The 21,929-nt window shown below is 44.4% G+C and overlaps 1 pseudogene; it reads left to right on the top strand.

Annotated features, from left to right (window-relative positions):
• Nucleotides 1-10,929: 10,929 nt before the first annotated feature.
• LOC125507561 (uncharacterized) lies at nt 10,930-20,711 on the top strand (annotated as a pseudogene).
• Nucleotides 20,712-21,929: the final 1,218 nt, after the last annotated feature.

Genomic DNA, 21,929 nt, shown 5'->3' with positions numbered 1-21,929 from the left:
GAGCAATAAATATCACTAAGAGGACAGCAAGAACATGCCATGAGATGTAAATATGACAAATTCAACAAAGATTGGAAGTGAAATAAATTCAGCGCGTCACGGTTTGCTTCTGTCGCGTAATTCAACAGGTTATACTCCCAAATCAAAATTGAGCCTCTATAGAACGCAGCTCTAAATCCAGAATAGGACAAATTGACAAGGAGTAGGAATACATGCCAGTTCCTGCACTGGTAGTAGTAACTAGTACCTCGTCTCCGCATGGTCTTCTGTGATGCGCTGCCGTTCAGCGAACAGGCCGCATGCACAAACCAAGCGCGGGCATACCTGCTCGTCGAGCTCGTGGACCAGTCCAGAACTCATTCTTCAAAAACACGCTTCTTTCTCGTGATAGTGTAACAGAGTATATAGTAGTACAAGATAGCAGTAGCCTTTCAAGTTTCAACATCAGTTACCACTTACCACATACGAAGGGACGCGAACATTTTGACCAATAGTGAAATCGTAAAGAGGAGCAGCCATCCCTGTAATACTGCCTTTTGTCCATACCTCGTTGTATGTACCCCTCCTTTTTTTCGACCGGCCAAGACATGGAAAGCAACCGGCCCTTCAACTGCATCCTGTAAGTGCAAGAGGGTGTAGGTGGTTCAACACAGTCAATTAGACCCATGCAATCTTTTGGCGTTTACCTAAGTTGATCCTCGTCAGCACTAGTTTCCGACTGAATCAGAGAAAACGACGCACAAATCCGTGATGAAAACACGGCTGTAACAGGCCCAGCAAGATTAGGAAAACTAAAAGAAGATTTCAGTTCGAAGATGAATTAATAGTTGGTAATTGTATGATTTTTGGATGATAGATGACTCGCACCATAGATCCGAACAATGTGTTGCCGGTGCTTTGCGCCGAATTGCAGTGCCAGGAGCTACTGTAACGACCTCTCATCAATGCCTCTCTGACTCACTAAGTCTAGCCTATAATAACAACAATGTAGTCATGAAAACATACTTAGCATTGGTAATGGAATGCATGACTTCTGACTCCAGCGTCCTGAAACCAACAAAACGAAAGGTGCCGAACCATTTGTAGTGCATACAGACAATAGATGTTCATCTTTGCTAAAAATAGATCTGGATGGATGGAACCGTTCAACGCCAAGAAAACAACAAAACGTATAGTGTAGGGTTACCCAAACGGTCCATACTCGTGGCCCAATGCTAGAAAGAAGATGCATGCATACTCTGAATATTACTGCCATCGCGGCACATAGGTTGCCATTTTGGTCCGGTGCTCTCTAAAGTTCAGCACGTGGCTTCCCCTTTGGTATATGCGATCTACCGTAATTCAATATATAGGTACCTTATCCATATAAAGGTTCGGATCTTGATGCAAATCAAGGGTTCCGATAGCACACTCTGCTGCTAGTGTAGATAGGAAAGCCGTTCTCTCTCTCTCTCTCTCTCTCTATATATATATATATATTACAACAAATACTTTATATAAAAAATTTGAAAAAAAATGTTACCAACTATTTGAAAAATATGAAATGTGTATAAAGAAAATGGTTCTCATCGAAAAAAATATACAATGTGTGTGAAAAAAGTAGTTCATGTATTTACAAAATGTTAAACAAGTATTCAAAAAAGTTAATAAAGTATATTACAAAAAACATTGACAAAGTATTTGAAAAATGTTAAGTGTGTATAGAACAAATGTTAAATGTGTATAAATAAAATGTTTCTCATGTATATGAAAAATGTAAAAAAATACAATGTGTGTGGAAAAAATATGATCATGTATTTAAAAAATTCAAGCATTTGAAATGTATATTAAACGACAATTTGAACAATGTTAATATGTCATTAAAACATTATATGTGTACAGAAAAAAGGTTGCCCGTCCATTATAAGATGTTAATATTGTAGTTAAAAATTGTTATCGAACATTTGAAAATGTTTAAATGTCTAAAGAGAAACTGTTGACCATATGTTGAAAAAAATGTTAATCCTGTATTTGAAAAATTAATCAAGCATTTGAAAATTGTTCAAATATGTATAGAACAAATGTTGACCATGTATTCAAGAAATGTGAAACTTCTATTTGGGAAATGTTAAATGTGCATTAGAAAAAATGTTCTTGCCGTATACGAAAAATGTAGAATAAAAACAAAAGAAACAAAAAAACCAAGAAAAATGAAAAAAAGACACCATACATAAAGAAACAATGAGACAAGTGAAAAGAATGAACAACCGTGAAAACTGATTAAGAAACAAAAAATTGTTGAAAACCTAGAAAAGTAAATAAGCACCAAAGGAAAATTAAAAAAAGAAAGAAAAGAAAAACTGATGAAACCATGGAAGAAATAAAGAGAAACCAAAGAAAAAAAGCAAAACAAGGAAGTATAAAGGCCAAAAAAAAAGAAACTAGAGAAGAAATATAAAAACAAGTAAAAAAATGAGAGAAAAAGGAATGCAGATATCAGCGAACATACCGACGAACGAACGGGTAACACGGTGTTGAGCCGGCCCATTCGCTTGGGCGCTGCACGAAAGCTTCTGGCGGAACGGATGCCAAAATCACTAATTGAGAAGTACTCATTGCAAATATCACTCTCACCTTCAGAGGTTGCGACAAATGGCGCAATGTATGTATTGTATGTGTGCTACTTGTCGCAACCTGAAAGTTTTCCCTTTTTCATAGATCCGTTTATTCAAAATGTTTTATATCTTAAATCATGTGTTCAAATCTCGAACCGTTTTACCGTTGGATTCCTCGCGTCGAGATCTTCAAAACTAGATCCCATGTTGATAGGTTTTGATGAACTTTTATTTCATGAAAAAACCAGACAAAAAAATCGTGACGAAAAAACCGAACCAGGACCACGGGTCTTTTTCCCTTTTCGAAAGTGGCATGTCCGTGCCTCTCGCAAAATTACAACCGTGCCTCTCGCGGAAGTAAAACCGTGCCTATGGCAAAAGGGAACAAAAAGAAAAAACGCGTTTGTTTTCCATTTACAAGGAGGCACGGCCGCTTCTCTCGCGAAAGCAGAACCATGTCTCTCGCGGAAGCAAAACCGTGTCTCTCGTGAAAGAAAATAAACAGAAAACACGTTTTTTATCCGTTTCCGAGAGGCACAGTCGTGCCTCTCGTGAAAGCACAACTGTGCCTCTCGCGAAAGCAAAACAGTGCCTGTCACAAAAGAAAAAATAACAGAGAACGTGTTTTTCTGTTTCCGAGAGGCACAGTCGTGACTCTCGCGAAAGCACAACTGTGCCTCTCGCGGAAGAAAAAAAGAAAACGTATTTTTTTCGTTTTCGTGAGGCACGACCGTGACTCTCGCGAAGGCAAAACCGTGCCTCTCGCGGAAGCAAAACCGTAACTCTCGTGGAAGAAAAAAAAAGAAAACATGTATTTTCGCGCAAAAAAATATTTTTTGAATTTTTTATCAAAAACTAAGGAAGATCGGCGAAAAACTGAAATATCAAAACCCTCACAAAAAACTGTTTAAAATGCCAAAAACGCGTGCGAAAAAATAAAAATAAAAACAAAATACGGAGAGAGTACCCAGAGCACGACACGTAGCGGACGGCTGAGAGTGCGCCATTAGATGCTAATCGTTATGATGCTCCCGAAGAAGCACTTGTCAATTAGTTGCTCCCGACGGAGGCTAGTCTCGCTCTAGACGAGACATAGCCTTTTTTTTTTTGAGAAGAAGACGAGACATAGCCCTGACGTCCACAAATACCGCTAATCGTTCAGGGCCCAGCATGAGCTGACTCCTGATATTGGACTCTCATTGCCTCAAAACAGTCGAGTAAACGCGTAGGGCAGTAAACTGGCCCGACCCATTTAATGCTAGACAGACCGATTTTTGGTTCTGGTGTCGGGACCGATTTTTTCGTTTATTTTTTCCCTTTGCAGGCTTATTTTGGGTTTTATTTTCTTTTTTAATCAAAAGTAAGATATGTTAAAAAAATTCAAAAAATATTATCAGCTGTTAGAAACATTGAATAATTTTTGCTTTTCCAAAATATGATTTGAATTTTCGAAATGTTTGAGTTTTTTTAAATGTTCAGAATTAAAAAATACTTTTACTTTTTTCAGAATTTTAAAATTTCTTCACAACAAAATGATTATTTATTTTTTTCCAAAAAAATATTCATGGTTTTGAAAACCGCTCGTGTGTAAAATGTGGCGTTTGTACAAAATGTCCGAAAAATGTTCCCTCTTTTTAAAAAGTTCAAAATTTTCAAAAAACTTTGTGTTTTATAAAAGTTTCTCATAGGCATTTTTGTAAATGCTCAAATGTTTTACAGAAAGTTCACGTATTTCAAATAATGTTTGGGTTTTGTGAAAAAATGTACAAAATTGAAAAAAATCACTTGTAAAAAATATTTTTTCCCAGTTGTTTCTAAAGACGAATTTAAAAACCAGCTGAAAATAAAATGCTTGCTACAGTGCACTGCCTCTTCCTAGAGTATGCAGCTGGCTATAGTACTGATTCACTTCAGTCCATCGTCTGTGAGCCGACCCAGTCGCGCGGGGGGGGGGGGGGGGGGAGGAAGTATGTATATGGGCAGAGTAATAGAGATTATTCAGGCATAAAACTAGTCTTTGGGGCCCATTCTCTCAGGGAAAATGATGAAACAAGTTAGAGGGTGTTTGTTTCCAGGGACTTATTGGTTTAGGGACTTAAAAAAGTCCCTATAAGTCCCATCTAAACCAAACAGGAGGGACTTATTGGGGTCATTTGGGACTTATCAGAAAAGACTCTCAGGGAGGAACTTATTGGGACTTATCGATCTGGACGCACCTACCCCGCATCGCCCAACACGAACCCCGCCCCGCTCGTTCCCCTCCTCCTTGCCTCGCTCCTTCCCTGCCTCACCCCAATCGCCACCGCCGCCAGCACCCTCAACCGCCGCCGCCATGGCCGATGAGGAGGACAAGATCCCCTTCTTCTCTCAATTCCCCTCGTCTCAACAGGCACCCGAAGGCTCATCCGCCGGTGGAAATCTCAACAGGCACCCGAAGGCTCATCCGCCGGTGGAAATCTTCGACCAGTCGGCCGGTCATGGCCTTCCTCCGGTTGGACCTGGTCGTGGGAGGCCCGTGCCCCAGGGCGGAGGAGGCCACAACCGGTCTCTGAACATCGGAGGCCGAGGCGGCTCTCACCTGCGTCCGTTCGTCGCCCCGGACTTATAAGTCCCTGTAAACAAACAGGTAGGGACTCGGGACTTATAAGTTGATGTAAACAAACAGGTAGGGACTTATGACTTATAAGTTGGAACTTAAAAAAGTCCTATGACTTATGAAACAAACAGGGCCTTAGACCATCACGATTTTACACATCTTGTACGCAGCCAACCAACCAAGTGAACCATTAAATAATCAAACGAAGTAATTACTAGAGTTGATGAGAAGTCATTGGTCGGAGTGTATTTTTTTTCGAACGATGGCAGGAGAGTTGCTATATTCATTGATCAGAGAGAAATGGTACAAAGAGACCGCTCGGTTAATTAAAGGAAAACCGGGCTAAAACCCTAACAAACGGGCAAAACACTAGCTAAACTAGGTCAAGAGCACCGCAAGTCGCAACCACCGGCCAACGGCTAGCTACAAGCTACTCTCCTGACAACCACACAAACCCAAACTCCACCTACAGCCACACAAACTCTCGAAGGCCGTCTTCAAGGTCTCCAAAGTGACGCCTCCAAGGAGGAAGCGATATCGCAGACACCGCCTGTTGGAAATATGCCCTAGAGGCAATAATAAATTAGTTCTTATTATTATATTTCATTGTTCATGATAATCGTTTATTATCCATGCTAGAATTGTATTGATAGGAAACTCAGATACATGTGTGGATACATAGACAACACCATGTCCCTAGTAAGCCTCTAGTTGACTAGCTCGTTGATCAATAGATGGTTACGGTTTCCTGACCATGGACATTGGATGTCGTTGATAACGGGATCACATCATTAGGAGAATGATGTGATGGACAAGACCCAATCCTAAGACTAGCACAAGATCGTGTAGTTCGTTTGCTAAAGATTTTCTAATGTCAAGTATCATTTCCTTAGACCATGAGATTGTGCAACTCCCGAATACCGTAGGAGTGCTTTGGGTGTGCCAACGTCACAACGTAACTGGGTGGCTATAAAGGTACACTACAAGTATCTCCGAAAGTGTCTGTTGGGTTGGCACGAATCGAGACTGGGATTTGTCACTCCGTGTAAACGGAGAGGTATCTCTGGGCCCACTCGGTAGGACATCATCATAATGTGCACAATGTGACCAAGGAGTTGATCACGTGATGATGTGTTACGGAACGAGTAAAGAGACTTGCCGGTAACGAGATTGAACAAGGTATCGGGATACCGACGATCGAATCTTGGGCAAGTATAATACCGCTGGACAAAGGGAATTGAATACGGGATTGATTGAATCCTCGACATCGTGGTTCATCCGATGAGATCATCGTGGAACATGTGGGAGCCAACATGGGTATCCAGATCCCGCTGTTGGTTATTGGCCGGAGAGTTGTCTCGGTCATGTCTGCATGGTTCCCGAACCCGTAGGGTCTACACACTTAAGGTTCGATGATGCTAGGGTTATTAGGAAGACTTGTATGTGATTATAGAATGTTGTTCGGAGTCCCGTATGAGATCCCGGACGTCACGAGGAGTTCCGGAATCATCCGGAGGTAAAGAGTTATGTATGGAAAGTTGTTGTTCGGGTTCCGGGAAAAGTTTGGTTTTTCCGGTATTGTACCGGGAAGCTTCCGGAAGGTTCCAGAGGGGTCCGGAGGTCCGGAAAATATTCCACCACGTCCAATACAGCAGCATGGGCTGTAAGGGGGCGCCCTAACCTTAATGGGCTAAGGGCACCAGCCCACCCAAGGCCCATGCGCATGGGAGAGGGGAAACCCTAAGGGGGAGGGCCTCCACTTGACTTGGGAGGCACTCCTCCCCCCCTTGGCCGCCGCCCCCAACCCTAGATGGGATCTAGGGGGGCCGGCCCCCTCTCTCCCCACCTATAAATAGTGGAGGGGTGGGAGGGCGGCCACACCCTTGAACCTGGCGCAGCCCCTCCCCTCCAATACCTCTCCTCCTCCGCGTGAGCTTGGCGAAGCCCTGCCGGAGAACTGCCACTCCATCACCACCACGCCGTCGTGCTGCTGTTGGACTCTCTTCCTCAACCTCTCCTTCCTCCTTGCTGGATCAAGGCGTGGGAGACGTCTCCGTTTCGTATGTGTGTTGAACGCGGAGGTGCCGTCCGTTTGGCGCTAGGATCATCGGTGATTTGGATCACGACGAGTACGACTCCATCAACCCCCTTCACTTGAACGCTTCCGCTTAGCGATCTACAAGGGTATGTAGATGCACTCTCCTTCCCCTCGTTGCTGGATTACTCCATAGATTGATCTTGGTGATGCGTAGAAAATTTTAAATTTCTGCTACGATCCCCAACAATGGCATCAGAGCTAGGTCTATGCGTAGTTTCTATGCACGAGTAGAACACAAGTTGTTGTGGGCGTCGATTTTGTCAATTTGCTTGCCATTACTAGTCTTATCTTGATTCGGCGGCATCGTGGGATGAAGCGGCCTGGACCGACCTTACACGCACTCTTACGTGAGACAGGTTCCACCGACTGACATGCACTAGTTGCATAAGGTGGCTAGCGGGTGTCTGTCTCTCCCACTTTAGTCGGATCGGATTCGATGAAAAGGGTCCTTATGAAGGGTAAATATAAATTGGCATATCAGGTTGTGGTTTTCGCGTAGGTAAGAAACGTTCTTGCTAGAAACCTATAGCAGCCACGTAAAAAACTTGCAACAACAATTAGAGGACGTCTAACTTATTTTTGCAGCATATGCCTTGTGATGTGATATGGCCAAAAGGATGTGATGAATGATATATGTGATGTATGAGATTGATCATGTTCTTGTAATAGGAATCACGACTTGCATGTCGATGAGTATGACAACCGGCAGGAGCCATAGGAGTTGTCTTAATTTATTTATGACCTGTGTGTCAACATAAACGTCATGTAATTACTTTAGTTCATTGCTAAAACGTTAGCCATAGTAGTAGAAGTAACAGATGATGAGACAACTTCAAGAAGACACGATGATGGAGATCATGATGATGGAGATCATGGTGTCATGCTGGTGACAACGATGATCATGGAGCCCCGAAGATGGAGATCAAAAGGAGCAAAATGATATTGGCCATATCATGTCACTATTTGATTGCATGTGATGTTTATCATGTTTTACATCTTATTTGCTTAGAACGACGGTAGCTTAAATAAGATGATCCCTCTCTAAAATTTCAAGAAAAGTGTCCCCCCTAACTATGCACCGTTGCGAAGGTTCGTTGTTTCGAAGCACCACGTGATGATCGGGTGTGATAGATTCTAACGTTCGAATACAACAGGTGTCGACGAGCCTAGCATGTACAGACATGGCCTCGGGACACATGCAAAACACTTAGGTTGACTTGACGAGCCTAGCATGTACAGACATGGCCTCGGAACACGGAAGACCGAAAGGTCGAACATGAGTCGTATAGAAGATACGATCAACATGAGATGTTCACCGTTGATGACTAGTCAGTCTCACGTGATGATCGGACACGGCCTAGTCGATTCGGATCATGTTTCACTTAGATGACTAGAGGGATGTCTATCTGAGTGGGAGTTCATTAAATAATTTGATTAGATGAACTCAATTATCATGAACATAGTCTAAATTGTCTTTGCAAATATGTTGTAGATAAATAGCTCACGTTGTAGCTCCCTGTTTCAATACGTTCCTAGAGAAAGATTAAGTTGAAATATATTGTAAGCAATGATGCGGACTAGGTTCGTAGTCCGAGGAGTGTCCTCACTGCTACACAGAAGGCTTACGTCTTTGATGCACCGCTCGATGTGCAAACCCCTACAACGTCGTCTGTGGATGTTGTGAACACCTGACAGACACATCCTGATGACTACTTGATAATTTAGTGCACCATACTTTACGGCTTTGAATCGGGATTCCAATGACGTTTTGAACGCCATAGAACATATGAGATGTTCCAAGAGCTGAAATTGGGATTTCAGGCTCATGCCCGTGTTGAGAGGTGTGAGACTCTGACAAGTTCTTTTGCCAACAAGATGGAGGAGAATAGCTTAGCTAGTGAGCATGTGCTCAGAATGTCTGGGTGCTACAATCACTTAAATCAAGTGGGAGTTAAACTTCCAGATAAGATAGTAATTGATAGAGTTCTCTAGCCACTATCACTAAGCTACTAGATCTTCATGATGAACTACGACATGCAAGGGATGGAATTGATCCCGGAGCTGTTCGCGGTGCTTAAGACCGCAAAAGGTAGAAATCAAGAAGTATCATCAAGTGTTGATGGTTTAACAAGACCACTGGTTTCAAGAAGGGCAAGGGCTAGAAGGGAAACTTCATGGATGGCAAACCAGTTGCCGCTCCAGTGAAGGAACCCAAGGTTGAACCCAAAACCCGAGACTAAGTGCTTCTATTGTAAGGGGAACGGTCACTGGTAGCGGAATTACCCCAAATGCATGATAGATAAGAAGGCTGGCAACTTCAACAAGGTATATACGTGTTATTAATGTGTACCTCACTAGTACTCCTGGTAGCACCTGGGTATTGGATACCGGTTCAGTTGCTATTATTGGTGACTTGAAGCAAAAGCTACGGACTAAACAGAGACTGGCTAAGGGTGAGGTGACGATGTGTGTTGGAAGTGTTTCCAAAGTTGATGAGATCACCATCGCACGCTCCATCTGCCTTCGGGATTAGTAATGAACCTAGATAAATGTTATTAGGTGTCTACGTTGAGCATAAATATGATTAGATCATGTTCATTGCAATACGGTTATTCATTTAAATTAGAGAATAATGGTTATTCTGTTTACATGAATAATACCTTTCATGGTCATGCACCCTATGTGAATGGTTCATTGAGTCTCGGTCGTGGTAATACACATGTTCACGCCAAAAGATGTAGAGTTAATAATGATAGTACCACTTTCTTGTGGCACTGCCGCTTAGGTCATATTGGCGTAAGATGCATGAAGAAACTCCATGTCTATGGATGTTTGGAGTCACTTGATTTTGAATCGCTTGACACATGCGAGCCATGCCTCATGGGTAGGATGACTAAGACCCCGTTTTCAGGTACAATGAAACGGGCAAGTGACTTGTTGGAAATCATACATGCTGATGCGTGTGATCCAATGAGAATTGAAGCGTGCGATGGATATCGCTATTTTCTCATCTTCACTAACGATTTGAGTAGATATAGGTATATTTACTTAATGAAGTACAAGTCTGAAACGTTTGAAAAGTTCAAGCGATTTCAGAGTGAAGTTAAGAATCATCATAACAAGAAGATCAAATTCCTACGATCTGATCAATGAGAATTTCTGAGTTATGAGTTTGGCAAACACTTAAGAATTGTGGAATTGTTTCACAGTTGAAGCCACTTGGCACACCACAGGGTAACGGTGTGTCCGGACGTCATAATCGAACCTTATGAGATATGGTGCGACCTATGATGTCTCTTACCGATCTACCGTTTTCATTTTGAGGATATGCGTTAGAGACAGCTACATTCACTTTAGATAGGACACCATCTAAGTCCGTTGAGACGACATCGTATGAATATGGTTTGGCAAGAAACCAAAGTTGTCGTTTCTTAATGTTTGGGGCTGCGATGCTTAAGGCTTCAGCCGGAGAAGCTCGAACCCAAAAGCGGACAAACACATCTTCATGGAATACCCAAAGGTGACAGTTGGGTATACCTTCTATCTCACATCCGAGGGCAAATTGTTTGTCACTAAGAACGGGTCCTTTCTCGAGAAGGAGTTTCTCTTGAAAGAATTGAGTGGGAGGAAGATAGAACTTGATGAGGTTGTCGAACCTTTGTTTCAACACAGAAAGAGGTTGTCGAACCTCTGCGGCCGCGCAGCCGCGCCGCCCGCTGCCGCCGAACTCCGTCGTGATCCACCATGGACGGTTCGGCAAGAGGGCGCAGACTCTCACCTGTGCCACCCCACCGACAAGAGTCCCCCCTGCGTGGCCACCTGCCCCAAGAGTTGCCCCGAGGAGTGCCTTGTCGTCTACACCAGCTGCAAGACATACTGTTGTAAGACATCCACAATCTTGCCCTAGTCTCAAGCCATGCATGCCCTTTTCTTTAAGTGATGCATGGTAGATCGACGACAATTCGATCTTAGACTTCTCCATCTATCTAAAGATGCACGACATTGAATAATTGCAATTGTAATGCTCTAGGCCGGCAGTGACGTCCTTTTTGATGATACTAATGACAAAACCTTCTTCAAGTGTGTGAAATCTTCCCTGGGTTTATCTGCGGTGACCCCCGCTTCAATGGCGCTGATGGCAATAAATTCTACTTCCACGGCAAGAAGGACCATGATTTTTGTGTCATCTCTGATGTCGACCTCCATATCTGTTGGGGATCGTAGCAGACATTTAAAATTTTCTATGCATCACCAAGATCAATCTATGGAGTAATCTAGCAACGAGGGGAAGGGGAGTGCATCTACATACCCTTGTAGATCGCTAAGCGGAAGTGTTGCAAGAACGCGGATGAAGGAGTCGTACTCGCAGCGATTCAGATCGCGGTTGATTCCGATCTAAGCGCCGAACAACGGCGCCTCCGCGTTCAACACACGTGCAGCCCGGTGACGTCTCCCACGCCTTGATCCAGCAAGGGGAGAAGGAGAGGTTGGGGAAGACTCCATCCAGCAGTAGCATGACGGCGTGGTGGTGAAGGAGGAGCGTGGCAATCCTGCAGGGCTTCGCCAAGCACCGCGGGAGAAGAGGAGGACTTGGGAGAGGGGAAGGGCTGCGCCAGAACTTGGGTCCGGTTGCCCTCCCACCCCCCCCACACACACACATATATATAGGGGCAAGGGAGAGGGGGGCCGGCCCCCTCAGATCCAATCTGAGGAGGGGGCGGCAGCCAGGGGGGTTGCCTTGCCCCCCAAGGCAAGGGGCGCCCCCCTTTAGGGTTCCCCCTAAACCCTAGGTGCATGGGCCCTAGGGGGGAGGCGCCTAGCCCACTAAGGGGCTGGTCCCTCTCCACACACAGCCCATAGGGCCCTCCAGGGCAGGTGGACCCTCCCGGTGGACCCCGGAACCCCTTCAGTGGTCCCGGTACAATACCGGTAACCCCCCGAATTATTTCGGTGACCGTATGATGACTTCCCATATATAAATCTTTACCTCCGGACCATTCCGGAACTCCTCGTGACGTCCGGGATCTCATCCGGGACTCCGAATAACATTCGGTAACCACGTACATCTATTCCCTATAATCCTAGTGTCATCGAACCTTAAGTGTGTAGACCCTACGGGCTCGGGAGTCATGCAGACATGGCCGAGACAACTCTCCGGTCAATAACCAACAGCGGGATCTGGATACCCATGTTGGTTCCCACATGCTCCACGATGATCTCATCGGATGAACCACGATGTCAAGGATTCAATCAATCCCGTATACAATTCCCTTTGTCTATCGATACGATACTTGCCCGAGATTCGATCGTCGGTATCCCGATACCTTGTTCAATCTCGTTACCGGCAAGTCTCTTTACTCGTTCCATAATAAATCATCCCGTGATCAACTCCTTGGTCACATTGTGCACATTATGATGATGTCCTACCGAGTGGGCCCAGAGATACCTCTCCGTTACACGGAGTGACAAATCCCAGTCTCGATTCGTGCCAACCCAACAGACACTTTCGGAGATACCCGTAGTGCACCTTTATAGCCACCCAGTTATGTTGTGACGTTTGGCACACCCAAAGCACTCCTACGGTATCCGGGAGTTGCACAATCTCATGGTCTAAGGAAATGATACTTGACATTAGAAAAGCTTTAGCATACGAACTACACGATCTTGTGCTAGGCTTAGGATTGGGTCTTGTCCATCACATCATTCTCCTAATGATGTGATCCTGTTATCAACGACATCCAATGTCCATGGTCAGGAAACCGTAACCATCTATTGATCAACGAGCTAGTCAACTAGAGGCTTACTAGGGACATGGTGTTGTCTATGTATCCACACATGTATCTGAGTTTCCTATCAATACAATTCTAGCATGGATAATAAACGATTATCATGAACAAGGAAATATAATAATAACCAATTTATTATTGCCTCTAGGGCATATTTCCAACAGTCTCCCACTTGCACTAGAGTCAATAATCTAGTTCACATCGCCATGTGATTAACACTCACAGGTCACATCTCCATGTGACCAACATCCAAAGAGTTTACTAGACTCAGTAATCTAGTTCACATCACTATGTGATTAACACTCAATGAGTTCTGGGTTTGATCATGTTATGCTTGTGAGAGAGGTTGTAGTCAACGGGTCTGCAATATTAAGATCCCTATGTATTTCGCAAAACTTTATGTCATATCGTAGATGCTGCTACCACGTTCCACTTGGAGCTATTCCAAATTGTTGCTCCATTATACGTATCCGGTATCTCTACTTAGAGCTATCCGGATAGGTGTTAAGCTTGCATCGACGTAACTCTTTACGTCGAACTCTTTATCACCTCCATAATCGAGAAACATTTCCTTATTCCTCTAAGGATAATTTTGACCGCTATCTGGTGATCCACTCCTAGATCACCTTTGTACCCTCTTGCCAGAGATGTGGCAAGGCACACATCTAGTGCGGTACTCAACATGGCATACCGTATAGAGCCTATGACAAAAGCATAGGGGACAACCTTCGTCCTTCCTCTTTCTTTTGCCGTGGTCAATCTTTGAGTCTTACTCAACTTCACACCTTACAAAGAATCCCTTCTTTGACTGATCTATTTTGAACTCCTTCAAAAACATGTCAAGGTGTGCGTTCTTTGAAAGTATCATCAGGCGTCTTGATCTATCTCTATAGATCTTGATGCCCAATATGTAAGCAGCTTTATCCAGCTCTTCCTTTGAAAATCACTCTTCAAACAACCGTTTATGCTTTCCAGAAATTCTACATTATTTCGAATCAACAATATGTCATCCACATATACTTATCAGAAATGTTGTAGTGCTCCCACTCACTTTCTTGTAAATACAAGTTTCTAGCAAACATTGTATAAACCTAAAAGCTTTGATCACTCCATCAAAGCATATACTCCGACTCCGAGATGCTTGCTCTAGTCCATAGAAGGATTGCTGGAGCCAGCATACCTTTTAGCATCCTTAGGATCGACAAAACCTTTTATTGTAGCACATACAACTTTTTCTTACGAAAACTGGTAAGAAAACTTGTTTTGACATCCATCTGTCACATTTCATAATCAAAAAATACAGCTAATGCTAACATGATTCCGACTGACTTAAACATCGCTACGGGTGAGAAAATCTCATCGTAGTCAACTCCTTGAACTTGTGAAAAGACTCTTTGCCACAAGTCGAGCTTCATAGACGGTAACATTACCGTCCACATCTGGCTTCTTCTTAAAGATCCATTTATATCAATGACTTGCCGATCATTGGGCAAGTCCACCAAAGTCCATGCTTTGTTCTGATACATGGATCCTATCTTGGATTTCATGGCTTCTAACCATTTGTCGGAATACGGGCCCACCATTGCTTCTCCATAGTTCATAGGTTCATTGTTGTCCAACAACATGATATCTAAGACAGGATTACCGTACCACTCAGGAGTAGTACATATCCTTGTCGACCTATGAGGTTCGATAGCAACTTGACCTGAAGCTTCATGATCACTATCATTAACATCCTCTTCAACAGACGTAGGTGCCACAGAAAACATATTTCTGTGTTGCATCACTCTCTGGTTGAAGTAAAGGTTCGACAACCTCATCAAGTTCTATCTTCCTCCCACTCAATTATTTCGAGAGAAACTCCTTCTCGAGAAAGGACCCTTTCTTAGCGACAAACAATTTGCCCTCGGATCTGAGGTAGAAGGTATACCCAACTGTTACCTTTGGGTATCCTATGAAGATGTATTTGTCCGTTTTTGGGTTCGAGCCTTTCCGGCTGAAGCCTTAAGTATCATAGCCCCAAACATTAAGAAACGACAACTTTCGTTCCTTGCCAAACCAATTTTCATACGACGTCGTCTCAACGGACTTATATGGTGTCCTATCTAAAGTGAATGCAGCTGTCTCTAATGCATAACCTCAAAATAATAGCGGTAGATCGGTAAGAGACATCATAGATCGCACCATATCTCATAAGGTTCGATTATGACGTTCGGACACACTATTACGCTGTGGTGTTCCAGGTGGCTTCAACTGTGAAACAATTCCACAATGTCTTAAGTGATTGCCAAACTCATAACTCAGAAAATCCCCCTTTGATCAGATCGTAGGAACATGATCTTCTCGTTATGATGATTCTTAATTTCACTCTAAAATCGCTTGAACTTTTCAAACGTTTCAGACTTGTGCTTCATTAAGTAAATATACCTATATCTACTCAAATCGTCAGTGAAGATGAGAAAATAGCGATATCCACCGCACGCTTCAATTCTCATTGGATCACACGCATCAGCATGTATGATTTCCAACAAGTCACTTGCCCGTTTCATTGTACCTGAAAACGGGGTCTTAGTCATCCTGCCCATGAGGCATGGCTCGCATGTGTCAAGCGATTCAAAATCAAGTGACTCCAAACATCCATCGACATGGAGTTTCTTCATGCATCTTATGCCAATATGACCTAAGCGGCAGTGCCACAAGAAAGTGGTACTATCATTATTAACTCTACATCTTTTGGCGTGAACATGCGTATTACCACGACCGAGATTCAATGAACCATTCACATAGGGTGCATGACCATGAAAGGTATTATTCATGTAAACAGAATAACCATTATTCTCTAACTTAAATGAATAACCATATTGCAATGAACATGATCTAATCATATTCATGCTCAACGTAGACACCTGATAACATTTATCTAGGTTCAATACTAATCCCGAAGGTAGATGGAGCGTGCGATGGTGATCTCATCAACTTTGGAAACACTTCCAACACACATCGTCACCTCACCCTTAGCCAGTCTCCGTTTAGTCCGTAGCTTTTGCTTCAAGTCACCAATAATAGCAACTGAACCGATATCCAATACCCAGGTGCTACCAGGAGTACTAGTGAGGTACACATTAATAACACATATATACTTTGTTGAAGTTGCCAGCCTTCTTATCTACCATGCATTTGGGGTAATTCCGCTACCAGTGACCGTTCCCCTTACAATAGAAGCACTTAGTCTCGGGTTTGGGTTCAACCTTGGGTTCCTTCACTGGAGCGGCAACTGGTTTGCCATCCATGAAGTTTCCCTTCTAGCCCTTGCCCTTCTTGAAACCAGTGGTCTTGTTAAACCATCAACACTTGATGCTCCTTCTTGATTTCTACCTTTTGCGGTCTTAAGCACCGCGAACAGCTCCGGGATCAACTCCATCCCTTGCATGTCATAGTTCATCACGAAGATCTAGTAGCTTAGTGATAGTGGCTAGAGAACTCTATCAATCACTATCTTATCTGGAAGTTTAGCTCCCACCTGATTTAAGTGATTGTAGCACCCAGACATTCTGAGCACATGCTCACTAGCTGAGCTATTCTCCTCCATATTGTTGGCAAAAGAATTTGTCAGAGGTCTCATACCTCTCAACACGGGCATGAGCCTGAAATCCCAATTTCAGCTCTTGGAACATCTCATATGTCTTATGGCATTCAAAACGTCATTGGAATCCCGATTCTAAGCTGTAAAGTATGGTGCACTAAACTATCAAGTAGTCATCAGGATGTGTCTGTCAGGTGTTCACAACATCCACAGACGACGTTGTAGGGGTTTGCACATCGAGCGGTGCATCAAAGACGTAAGCCTTCTATGTAGCAGTGAGGACACTCCTCGGACTACGGACCCAGTCCGCATCATTGCTTACAATATCTTTCAACTTAGTCTTTCTCTAGAAACGTATTGAAACAGGGAGCTACAATGTGAGCTATTTATCTACAACATATTTGTAAATACAATTTAGACTATGTTCATGATAATTAAGTTCATCTAATCAAATTATTTAATGAACTCCCACTCAGATAGACATCCCTCTAGTCATCTAAGTGATACATGATTCGAGTCAACTAGGCCGTGTCCGATCATCACGTGAGACGGACTAGTCATCATCGGTGAACATCTTCATGTTGACCGTATCTTCTATACGACTCATGTTCGACCTTTCGGTCTTCCGTGTTCCGAGGCCATGTTTGTACTTGCTAGGCTCGTCAAGTCAACCTAAGTGTATTGCGTGTGTAAATCTGGCTTACACCTGTTGTATTCGAACGTTAGAATCTATCACACCCGATCATCATGTGGTGCTTCGAAACAACGAACCTTCACAACGGTGCACGGTTAGGGGGAACACTTTCTTGAAATTATTGCGAGGGATCATCTTATTTAAGCTACCGTCGTTCTAAGCAAATAAGATGTAAAACATGATAAACATCACATGCAATCAAATAGTGACATGATATGGCCAATATCATTTTGCTCCTTTTGATCTCCATCTTCGGGGCGCCATGATCATCATCGTCACCGGCATGACACCATGATCTCCATCATCATGATCTCCATCATCGTGTCTTCATGAAGTCGTCTCGTCAACTATTACTTCTACTACTATGGCTAACGGTTTAGCAATAAAGTAAATTAATTACATGACGTTTAAGTTGACACGCAGGTCATAAATAAATTAAGACAACTCCTATGGCTCCTGCCGGTTGTCATACTCATCGACATGCAAGTCGTGATTCCTATTACAAGAACATGATCAATCTCATACATCACATATATCATTCATCACATCCTTTTGGTCATATCACATCACAAGGCATATGCCGCAAAAACAAGTTAGACGTCCTCTAATTGTTGTTGCAAATTTTTACGTGGCTGCTATAGGTTTCTAGCAAGAACGTTTCCTACCTATGCCAAAACCACAACGTGATATGCCAATTTCTATTTACCCTTCATAAGGACCCTTTTCATCGAATCCGATCCGACTAAAGTGGGAGAGACAGACACCCGCTAGCCACCTTATGCAACTAGTGCATGTCAGTCGGTGGAACCTGTCTCACGTAAGAGTACGTGTAAGGTCGGTCCGGGCCGCTTCATCCCTTGATGCCTCCGAATCAAGATAAGACTAGTAACGGCAAGTAAATTGACAAAATAACGCCCACAACAACTTGCGTTCTACTCGTGCATAGAAACTACGCATAGACCTAGCTCATGATGCCACTGTTGGGGATCATAGCAGAAATTTAAAATTTTCTACACATCACCAAGATCAATCTATGGAGTAATCTAGCAACGAGGGGAAGGGGAGTGCATCTACATACCCTTGTAGATCGCTAAGCGGAAGCGTTGCAAGAATACGGATGAAGGAGTCGTACTCGCAGTGATTCAGATCACGGTTGATTCCGATCTAAGCGCCGAACAACGGCGCCTCCGCGTTCAACACACGTGCAGCCCGGTGACGTCTCCCACGCCTTGATCCAGCAAGGGGAGAAGGAGAGGTTGGGGAAGACTCCATCCAGCAGCAGCACGACGGCGTGGTGGTGAAGGAGGAGTGTGGCAATCCTGCAGGGCTTCGCCAAGCACCGCGGGAGAAGAGGAGGACTTGGGAGAGGGGAAGGACTGCGCCAGAAGTTGGGTCCGGTTGCCCTCCCCCCCCCCCCCCCCCACACACACACACACACACACACACACACATATATATATATATATATATATATATATATATATATATATATATATATATATAGGGGCAAGGGAGAGGGGGGCCGGCCCCCTCAGATCCAATCTGAGGAGGGGGCGGCGGCCAGGGGGGTTGCCTTGCCCCCCAAGGCAAGGGGGGCCCCTTTAGGGTTCCCCCTAAACCCTAGGCGCATGGGCCCTAGGGGGGGAGGCGCCCAGCCCACTAAGGGGCTGGTCCCTCTCCACACACAGCCCATAGGGCCCTCCGGGGCAGGTGGACCCTCCCGGTGGACCCCCGGAACCCCTTCGGTGGTCCCGGTACAATACCGGTAACCCCCCGAATTATTCCGGTGACCGTATGATGACTTCCCATATATAAATCTTTATCTCCGGACCATTTCGGAACTCCTCGTGACGTCCGGGATCTCATCCGGGACTCCGAATAACATTCGGTAACCACGTACATCTATTCCCTATAATCCTAGTGTCATCGAACCTTAAGTGTGTAGACCCTACGGGCTCCGGAGTCATGCAGACATGGCCGAGACAACTCTCCGGTCAATAACCAACAGCGGGATCTGGATACCCATGTTGGTTCCCACATGCTCCACGATGATCTCATCGGATGAACCACGATGTCAAGGATTCAATCAATCCCGTATACAATTCCCTTTGTTTATCGGTACGATACTTGCCCGAGATTCGATCGTCGGTATCCCGATACCTTGTTCAATCTCGTTACCCGCAAGTCTCTTTACTCGTTCCGTAACACATCATCCCGTGATAAACTCCTTGGTCACATTGTGCACATTATGATGATGTCCTACCGAGTGGGCCCAGAGATACCTCTCCGTTACACGGAGTGACAAATCCCAGTCTCGATTCGTGCCAACCCAACAGACACTTTCGGAGATACCCGTAGTGCACCTTTATAGCCACCCAGTTACGTTGTGACGTTTGGCACACCCAAAGCACTCCTACGGTATCCGGAAGTTGCACAATCTCATGGTCTAAGAAAATGATACTTGACATTAGAAAAGCTTTAGCATACGAACTACACGATCTTGTGCTAGGCTTAGGATTGGGTCTTGTCCATCACATCATTCTCCTAATGATGTGATCCCGTTATCAACGACATCCAATGTCCATGGTCAGGAAACCGTAACCTATTGATCAACGAGCTAGTCAACTAGAGGCTTACTAGGGACATGGTGTTGTCTATGTATCCACACATGTATCTGAGTTTCCTATCAATACAATTCTAACATGGATAATAAACGATTATCATGAACAAGGAAATATAATAATAACCAATTTATTATTGCCTCTAGGGCATATTTCCAACAATATCAACGCCCACTTCATCGGCAAACGCAACCCCTCCATGAGCCGCGACTTCACATGGATACAGGCCATAGGTGTCCACTTCGTGGACCACCGCCTCTACGTGGGTGCCAAGAAGACCGCCAAGTGGAACAATGACGTTCTTGGTCATGGAGGTCCTCGTGACGGTCAGGCCATGCACATCAGTGGACTGCCACTGTGCACCGATGTCACCAGCAACGTCAATCGGTGCTCCGTCGAAGGCCAGGGTTGAGCTTAAGGGTGTGTTCGACATCATGACTAAAGTGGTGCCCGTCACGAAGGAAGACTCACGTGCTCACAATTACGGTGTGACAGAGGATGATAGTCTCGCGCATCTGGACATTGGGTTCAAGTTCTACGACCTGACAGGTGATGTTCACGGTGTTCTCGGCCAAACCTACCGCCCCGACTATGTAAACAAGTTCAACGTGAGTTCTAGCATGCCGGTAATGGGGGTGTAGCAAGCTTTGTCTCATCCGACATCTTCGCCACCGACTGCAAGGTCGCTAGGTTCGATCGTAATGCCGACATCTCCATGGTCATTGTAAAGGCCAACTAAACTGTTCCTCAAGACTCTATCAATCCGTTAATGTAATCGGCATAATGATTGGCCTAGAAATAATATGTGAAAATTGTAATGTTTAGCATCGTTTTGTGTCCAAAGCTGCTGCCTTCTGGAAAAACAATGGAATTAACTATGACGTAATAAACTGTAATGGTGCCACGGTGTTGTCTAGGTTTTATGTTAATGTGATGCCATGTGCAAATTAATCTTTAGTCTTTCGTTTGTCCTCCTACACTAATCTAGCACTTCCTCTGTATCACAATACACGTCTCTTTTATACTGACACAGTCTTCTAAACTTACCCTTGACCATGAGTTTTCACTATAGTAGGCTTCTTGTCTAAAAGAGGCGGAGTGGATACCTATTTGTTGTTCTGGCGGAATAGAAGCTGCGACAATTGCTTCATCCGGAGCAGCTGCCTGTATTGGAAGTGTCCACCGTTCCTCGATGTATTATCGGGTGTGACATATAGTCTTTGGTTCTGAACACAACCTTTATAGTTCGCAAATGTTAACGTCCATACGTGTGGGCGTTTGCATCTTGTCTACACGCGTGGATCCACATCCGTTCGTGAGCGCACGAATCTTGGCATATTTCTAATGCCACGTAGGACTGGTCTGGTATGTGGGCGTTCAGCCGGTCGCCCACACGGTCGTTTCATCACACAGGAGGGGCTGGTGTGTGGGCGTTCAGCAGTTCGCCCACACGCTACTTTGCACGCACACACAAGGGCTAGTGTGTGGGCATTTGGCATCTTGCCCACACGTCCTTCTTCTCTCCCACACCCAAGCTGCTAGTTGCCATGTGTTTTTGCACTGCACATGGCAACTGCCCCTAGTGTGTTTTTATAAGCAGGTGGCAACTCTCTTTTTTTATCCGAGTTTGCCATGTGTTTTGCAGGGTACACGGCAACTGCTTAGTGTGTACGTAAACAGATGACAACTCTCTTTTACCGAGTTGTCATATGTTTTTGCATGGTACATAGCAACTGCCCTAACGTGCATGTACATGGCAACTGCCCTAACGTGCACGTAAGCAGATGGCAACTCTTCCTTTTTACATGGCAACTGCCCTAACGTGCATGTACATGGCAACTGCCCTAACGTGCACGTAAGCAAATGGCAACTCTTCCTTTTTACATGGCAACTGCCCTAGCATGCTTGTGAGCACATGGCAACTCTCTCAACTGCCTAGTGTTAGTATGTGGCAACT

Source organism: Triticum urartu, chromosome 5A (genome assembly GCF_056163025.1).
Source record: "Triticum urartu cultivar PI428250 chromosome 5A, HENAU_Tu73, whole genome shotgun sequence".
NCBI lineage: Eukaryota > Viridiplantae > Streptophyta > Magnoliopsida > Poales > Poaceae > Triticum > Triticum urartu.
This window is presented reverse-complemented; position numbering and strand designations above follow the sequence as displayed.